This window comes from Macaca mulatta, chromosome 11, assembly GCF_049350105.2.
Source record: "Macaca mulatta isolate MMU2019108-1 chromosome 11, T2T-MMU8v2.0, whole genome shotgun sequence".
Taxonomy (NCBI): Eukaryota; Metazoa; Chordata; class Mammalia; order Primates; family Cercopithecidae; genus Macaca; species Macaca mulatta.
In genome coordinates, this window is record NC_133416.1 from 136393357 (window position 1) to 136401103 (window position 7747).

Here is a 7747-nt window from a genome sequence, read left to right on the forward strand (position 1 = left end):
AGAAAAAGAGAGAGAAGAGAAAAAGAAAGAGAAAGAAAAGGAAGGAAGGAAGGAAGGAAGGAAGGAAGGAAGGAAGGAAGGAAAGTCAAGCAGCAAACGAAAGTGACAGGCTCCTCTCAACTCAGGGAGCATTTATTAAATCCCACAACACACATTTATCACAACATTGTGCAGTAAGTAGGTTCTTAGTAAAACATTGTGGGATTTAGAAATAAGAGTAATAGTTGACACTTGCATTGTCCTCCGTTTGTTCTAAGCACTGTTCTGCGTATGTTAGCATGTTAGATTCACACAACTCCACACATTCTAGGAGGAAGGTGGGAAAAGCCTTCTCAGAGGGTGATGGTCTTCATATAGTGCTGAACTTCTGCCTCAGCTAAGGCTATTCACTTTTTTCCTACTACCTTTAAGATATACAATCCATAGAATTAACTCCTGATAGGGCTTGACTTCTACCTTCAGCTTCCTTTGATGACTATTTCAATGGGAATAGGAGCAAACAATAAAATTGGACCTGAATAGTTTGAATTTATCAGCTGTCAATGAATAATTTCACTTACTAGCACTTGTGAAAGTTTCATTAAGCAATCAACAAAGTCCTAGGTGCAGAGCCTGGGCAGAGGAGGGGGTAAGGCCACAAAACTAGTGCAGTGGCAAGGAAGTGGGGTTATTTTTGCAGCCTTATCACCTCCCCTGCCTGGGCTCCATGCCTAGGACTTCGTTGTCTATTTCTTCATGCCTGAGTGGAAAACACAGCCTGGTTCCTTGACTTGCTTTTGTTAACAGCATGCAGTAGAACCAGTGTCTTGTGTGCTATTCTAGACCAGCCAGCCCCCAGCCAACCAGGCATCTGACCACAGATATATGAGTGAGTCCAGTCACAACCAGCCAAGCATGACTTAGATCAGCAGAGCTGTAGACTCATGAGCAATCGTTATAGTAATTAATAAACCATCATAATAAATTACAATCAATAAACCATCATAATAAGCAAACTGTTTTCACTGTAAGTCATTAGGATTTAATGTGTTAGTTTTGTGATGCAATAACAGATAAAGAGAGGGTATCCTTGGGCGAGCTCCTCAAGCTGGGTCTAAATGAATCACAGAGGGCTGGCAATTTGTGTCAACACAACATTAGCTAGTTCTAATTCAGAGATCATAAGAAGATCTACAGTTATTACAAGTCAACTGAGTCCATATTTTAAAATTGAGACACTTTATAAAGAAATCCCAAGTTTGAGCTCTTTCCACAAAAAGATGAAATATCTGTTGATGCTAAGGGTGTGTTTTCCAAGGGCAGCCATGTGTGGAGCTATTGCCTGCTGCATCTGCCCTCACCTCCTCGATCCTCACTCTGGTTGTCAGGTGTGGTGTTGACAATGCAATATGGAATGTCAGGATTCTAACTCCTGGCTGATTTCATCCACTTAGGGTTGTGCATTCTGAATTGCCTTGTATTGAGTTCTGCTTCTGCCATTTTCTAGGTGTAATATCAGGTATATTGCTCACTCTCTTTGTGCCTCAGTTTCCTCACCTGTAATATGTGGGATATGAAGGTAACCTGCTTTAGAGGTGTGTTGTAAGGATCAAATCCATTGTGATGTGGAAAGTCATTTGGCTGGTGAATTAGTCTATTCTCGCACTGCTATAAAGAATACCACCTGAGACTGGGTAATTTATAAAGAAAAGAGGTGGAACTGGCTCACAGTTCTGCATGGCTGGGGAGGCCTCAGGAAACTTACAATCATGGCAGAAGGGGAAGGGGAAGCAAGGCAGTCTACATGGTGGCAGGAGAGAGACAGAGCGTGAAGGAAGCCACACACTTTTAAACCATCAGATCTCCTGAGAACTCACTATCATGAGAACAGCATGGGGAAAATCATCCCCAAGATCCAATCACCTCCCATCAGGTCCCTCCTTGGCATGTGGGGATTACAATTTGAGATGAGATTTGGGTGGGGACACAGGCAAACCCTATCAGCCAGTGCCTGACATCTTGAAAGATCTCTCTCAATGTTTGCTATACTTACGATAATAATTGTTTTTTCATGTTACCAGCTGGGCCCTGTAGCTACTGGAGTTTTCAACTCCTCGTCTCATTTCCTCTTTTTCTGCTTTGTTTCTCATTCTGTCCCTGCGTTGTGAACCTACCCCAGTAAAAAAGAAAGGACAGCAGTTTGGAAAATAGATTTGGGATATTTCGGATTTTTAATATACAGATTTTCACTTCTCTGTTGAGGTCCCCCATAGAGCCCGTAGCAGGAACTATCCCTGAGGCCATGTTGCCTTTAAGAAAAACCCATGCTACTATCTGCTGTGTATCCCTTGACCCACATGTCCTTGTTTCCCCAGTCCCGCACCTGTGGTAATGACTGTTTCATTTTTTATGTCTGCATATTTGAGCTCTTTAGAAAATATTCCACATGTAAGTGAGATGATGCCGGATTTGTCTTTCTGTGTTTGGATCTCACTTAGAATGATGTCCACCAGGTTCATTCATGTTGTGACACATGGCAGGATCTCCTTTTTTTTTTTTTTTTTTTTCTGAGATGGAGTCTCGCTCTGTCACCCAGGTTGGAGTGCAGTGGCATGATCTCAGCTCACTGCAACCTCCGCCTTCTGGGTTCAAGTGATTCTCTTGCCTCAGCCTCCTGAGTAGCTGGGACTACAGGCATGCACCACCATACCTGGCTAATTTTTGTATTTTTAGTGGAGACAGGGTTTCACCTTGTTGGCCAGGATGGTCTCGATCTTTTGACCTCATGAGCTGCCTGCCTCAGCCTCCCAAAGTGCTGGGATTACAGGTGTGAACCACCATGCCCGGCCGCTTTTTTAAAGGCTGAATACTATTCCATTCTCTCTCCCTACAGAACCACATTGTCTTTATCCATTCACCCGCTCATGGGCATTCAGGTTGTTTCGGTGTCTTGGTTATTGTGACTATGTTACTAATGCTGCAGTGTGGGTCAAAGGATACAAATGAGCAGATATGCAGAATAAACAGGTCTAGAGGTCTAAGGTGCATTATGAGGACGAAAGTTAACAAAATTGTATTGGGGTTTTGTTAAATACGTAGATTTTAGCTGCTCTTGTCACAAAAAAGGAACCATGTGAGATGACAGTTATGTCAATCTGCTTCACCACAGTAATTGTTTTCTTTTCTTTTTCTTTTTTATTTCTTTTGCATTTTTTTCTTACCATTTTTACCATCTATATGTACCCCAAAATATCACATTGTAAACCTCAAATATATGAAACAAAATTTGCTAATTTAATAAAAGCCCATCTGTGTAGCTGCTTTCAAGCAACACAATACAATATTTACTTGGCAGAAAATATTAAAATCAAAGATGTGATAACCTGTGACTTGGCATCACTCTTCCTATAGGCTGCCCTAGAGCAGCCTCCTCATGTCGGGCATTACATGGATGGTCACAGCAGCATTGTACATATATGATTACTTTAAAACATCAATTTACTTTTAAAAAGTTACCACTTATCAAAATTGACATGTTAGCTCTGTATAGTTCCATGAAATTTACACAGGTATAGATTGGTGTAACTGGCACCACCATCAGGGCACTGGAAATTTCCTCACATTAACCCTTCATAGTAACATACTCCTTCCCCACCCCTTACCTCTGGCCCTTGTCATATGTTCTACGTCACTATAATTTTTTTTTTTTTAGGATATCACAGAAATAGAATCATAAGGTACATAACCTTTGGAGATTGTCTATTATTATTTTTCACAGTGCAAAACTTGAACTAACTGAAAAGGACACCAATAAGTGAATAGTTACATAAAACAGTCTATAAACATCCTGTGAAGTGCCATATGCCAGTTAAAATAGCATAAAATAGGATGAGTACCAGCCAGAAGGACCAGGAGCAGGATTGGGTATCATTTATTCTTTATTTTTGAGGATCTTTCTTTTCCCTCTGGAGACATCTGAGCTCACAATCTGGGACAATGTGGTGGAATCCTTTTTTTTTTTTTTTTTTTTTTTTCTTTTCAGATTTTGGCTTGTTGTGGTAGCTAAAGGAACGCAGAAAGGAAGAGTTTTGGAAATTTAAGGAGCTCCTCAAACAAGAACCTTTGACATCTGAACTCAAGCCAATCACCTGGCCTGAGCTAAAGAAGCCTTCCAAAGAAGATGTAGCAAAGCTGTTGGACAAACATTATCCAGGAGAACAGGCATGGAAGGTGACACTGAACCTATTTCTACAGATCAGTAGGAAAGATCTCTGGACGAAGGCTCAGGAAGAGATGAGAAATAAGCTCAACCCATATAGAAAGCACATGAAAGAAAAAATTCAACTTGTATGGGAAAGGGAAACCTGTGTTCATGTCCCTGAGCATTTCTACAAAGAAATCATGAAAAGTGAGTCCAAGTATTGAATGATGCATATGCTGCTGAAGCTAGACTACTCACTGTGGTCCTGGAAGGCTCTGATGGAATTGGAAAAACAACCCTTTTAAGAAAAGTAATGGGCCAGGTGCAGTGGCTCACGCCTGTAATCCCAGCACTTTGGGAGGCTGAGGCAGGCGGATCACCTGAGGTCAGGAGTTCAAGACCAGCCTGGCCAACATGGTGAAACCCCGTCTCTACTAAAAATACAAAAATTAGCTGGGCATGCTGGTGCATGCCTATAATTCCAACTACTTGGGAGGCTGAGGCAGGAGAATCACTTGAACCTGGGAGGCAGAGGTTGCACTGAGCTGAGATCGCACCATTGCACTGCAACCTGGATGACAGAACAAGACTCAGTCTCAAAAAAAAAAAAAAAAAAAAAAAAAAGTGATGTTGGACTGGGCAGAGGGAAACTTATGTTATGGAAGGATAGATTCACATTTGTTTTCTTCCTTAATGTCTGTGAAACGAACGGTATCACAGAGACCAGCTTACTGGAGCTCCTCTCTAGGGACTGGAACTGGCCTGAGTCTCCAGAAAAGATCAAAGACTTTTTTTCCCAGCCAGAGCAAATTCTGTTCATCATGGATGGCTTTGAGCAACTGAAGTTTGACTTGGAACTTAAAGCTGACTTGTATGATGACTGGAGGCAGCAGCAGCCAACACAAATTATCCTGAGCAGTTTGTTGCAAAAAAAAGATGATTCCAGAATCCTCTCTGCTTATTGCATTAGGAAAAGTGGGTATGCAAAAAAAAAAAAAAAAACTATTTTATGGTGTAGCATCCAAAACTCATAAAGCTCCCAGGATTCACTGAACTTGAAAGGAAGCTGTATTTCTCCTACTTCTTCAGCGAGAAGAATAACGTCTTGAAAGCCTTTAATTTTGTGAGAGATACTGGACCGCTGTTTATCTTGTGCCATAATCCCTTTATATGCTGGTTGGTCTGTACTTGTATGAAATGGTGGCTAGAAAGGGGAGAAGACCTTGAAATAAACTCCCAAAATACCACCTCTTTATATACATCATTTTAAACAAATGTATTTAAAGCAGGAAGTCAGGGAATGTGGACACATACACTTGTATTTTGCCATGGGATCTCTGGAGGAATGGGTTATCTGAGTCTAAGGGCTTAATATGGGCAGGTATGAAACTTCTCCAAAGGAGAGGTAACTGTTTTACCTTCATCCATATATGTATCCAAGAGTTTTGTGCTGCCATGTTTTATTTGCTCAAACGACCCAAAGATGATCCTAACCCAACCATTGGAAGCATAATCCAGCTTGTAAGAGCCAGGGTGGCTCAGCCTTAAACCCACTTGACCCAGGTGGGGGTATTCGTGTTTGGAAATTCAACAGAAGAAATCATCAGCTTGCTGGAGACATCCTTCGGTTTTCCATTGTCAAAAGACCTAAAGCAAGAAATAACCCAGTGCCTTAAAAGTTTAAGTCAATGTGAAGCTGATAGGGAAGCGATAGGTTTCCAGGAATTATTCTGTGGTTTATTTGCAACTCAGGAAAAAGAATTTGTAACACAAGTGATAAATTTCTTTGAAGAAGTTTTCATTTATATTGGTAACATAGAACATTTGGTAGTATCTTCAGTCTGCCTGAAGCATTGTCAGAATTTAACTATACTTCACATGTGTGTAGAGAATATTTTCCAGATTTCTCAGGATGCGTCTCAGATCACAATGACAAGCTCGTTTACTGGTGGGAGCTTTGCTTAATGTTCATTACCAACAAGAACTTCCAGACGTTAGACATGGAAAACAGTAGGCTTGGTGATGCCTCCCTGGCAATTCTTGGCAAAGTGCTGGCTCAGCCTGCTTGTAAGCTCCAAAAACTCACGTTTACTTGTATGCCTAACTTTGGAAATGATTCAGAATTATTTAAGGCAGTTCTTCACGACCCTCATATGAAATTTCTGAGCCCGTATGGCACTAGCCTCTCCCATACTGATGTCAGGCACCTGTGTGAGACATTGAAGCATGCAACATGCAAGATAGAAGAGCTGATACTGGCATCTCCCATGAAGGTTGTGAAGATATCGCCTCTGTCCTGGCCTGCAACAGCAAGCTGACACATCTCTCCTTGGTAGAAAATCCCGCAAAGGACGAAAGAATGATGTTGCTGTGCCCTGGCGACACTGATGTTGATGTGCTGCTGTCTCACCTGTGTCTCGTCCTCCTCCTTTTATGGGATAAATCCCTATCCCTCCTTGATCTGGGATCAAATTTCCTGGAAGATAATGGCGCGGCATCTCTGTGTGAAGTGCTGAAGCACACAGACTGCAACATACAGGAATTGTGGTTGATGGTCTGTTTCCTTACTTCTGTTTCCCTAAGGACATTGCTGCTGTTCTTATTTGCAATGAAACACTGAAGACCCTGAAACTTGGGTATGATGAAATAGGAGGTGCTGGTGTCAAACAGTTATGTGACGCCATCCTCACTTTAGAGTGTCTTGCAATGCAAACATGGCCAATCACCCATGCCTACTGTGGCACTCACTGCCTGCAAAACATGGAGGAGCCTGAACCTCAACTGGGTTACCTTGGACCCTGATGTGGTGGCGGTGCTGTGTGAGGCTTTGAGCCACCCGGACTGTGCCCCCTGTGGATGCTTGGTGTCACTGTAGCTAAAAGGAAACTTAACCATCTTCCCTACTTCCGAAGATTTAAGGCTGCACAAATGTGCCTTTGATGAAGAAACTCAGAAGAGGCTGATGTCTGTGGAAGAAAAAATTCCCGACCTGACCAATTCACATAAACCTTGGACCAACGAGGAATACAAGATCAGGGGTGTGCTTCTCTGATGGAGAGCACCCTGAAGTAATCTTCTCACAAAGGCTTTCCTTGGTCAGTGGGCACTTCTCCTCCTGGCACCTCTGTCCTGTAATTGCCCATCATGGCAGCAGGTCTGTGATTTCAGGGCTACTCCCTGACGGCGTTCTAGCAATATAATTATGGAGAGTGATTCAGTGTGTATGTGCTGATTGTCTTTGCCTCGGTTCTATATGCCCTTATCTTTAGAAATCCCATCCTACCTTGCAATATTTGAAAGAACAAGTACATTAAATGAGTGCTAAACACACTGGAAAGCTCGGCTTTATTTTTTTAATGGGTGTCTTGGTGTGTAAGAGCACGCCTTTGCAGGCACCGCAATTCTCTGATACTTCTGACGTAGAAGTGACGATAGAATCAATGTGTCTATAGTTTGTATTGCTAGCACTCAAAGTTTCTGTTTCTAGTTTGTCCAGATATAGATTTGATCGGTTTTCTTGTCCAATTAAAAAAAGCATTTCCAAATCTTTACTTATCCTTTCATATA

General features: G+C 41.9%; 1 pseudogene; it reads left to right on the plus strand.

Moving 5' to 3' along the window:
- The first annotated feature begins 3744 nt into the window (after window positions 1-3744).
- Window positions 3745-7458, plus strand: LOC100428531 (NACHT, LRR and PYD domains-containing protein 9-like; annotated as a pseudogene).
- The last annotated feature ends 289 nt before the right edge of the window (window positions 7459-7747 follow it).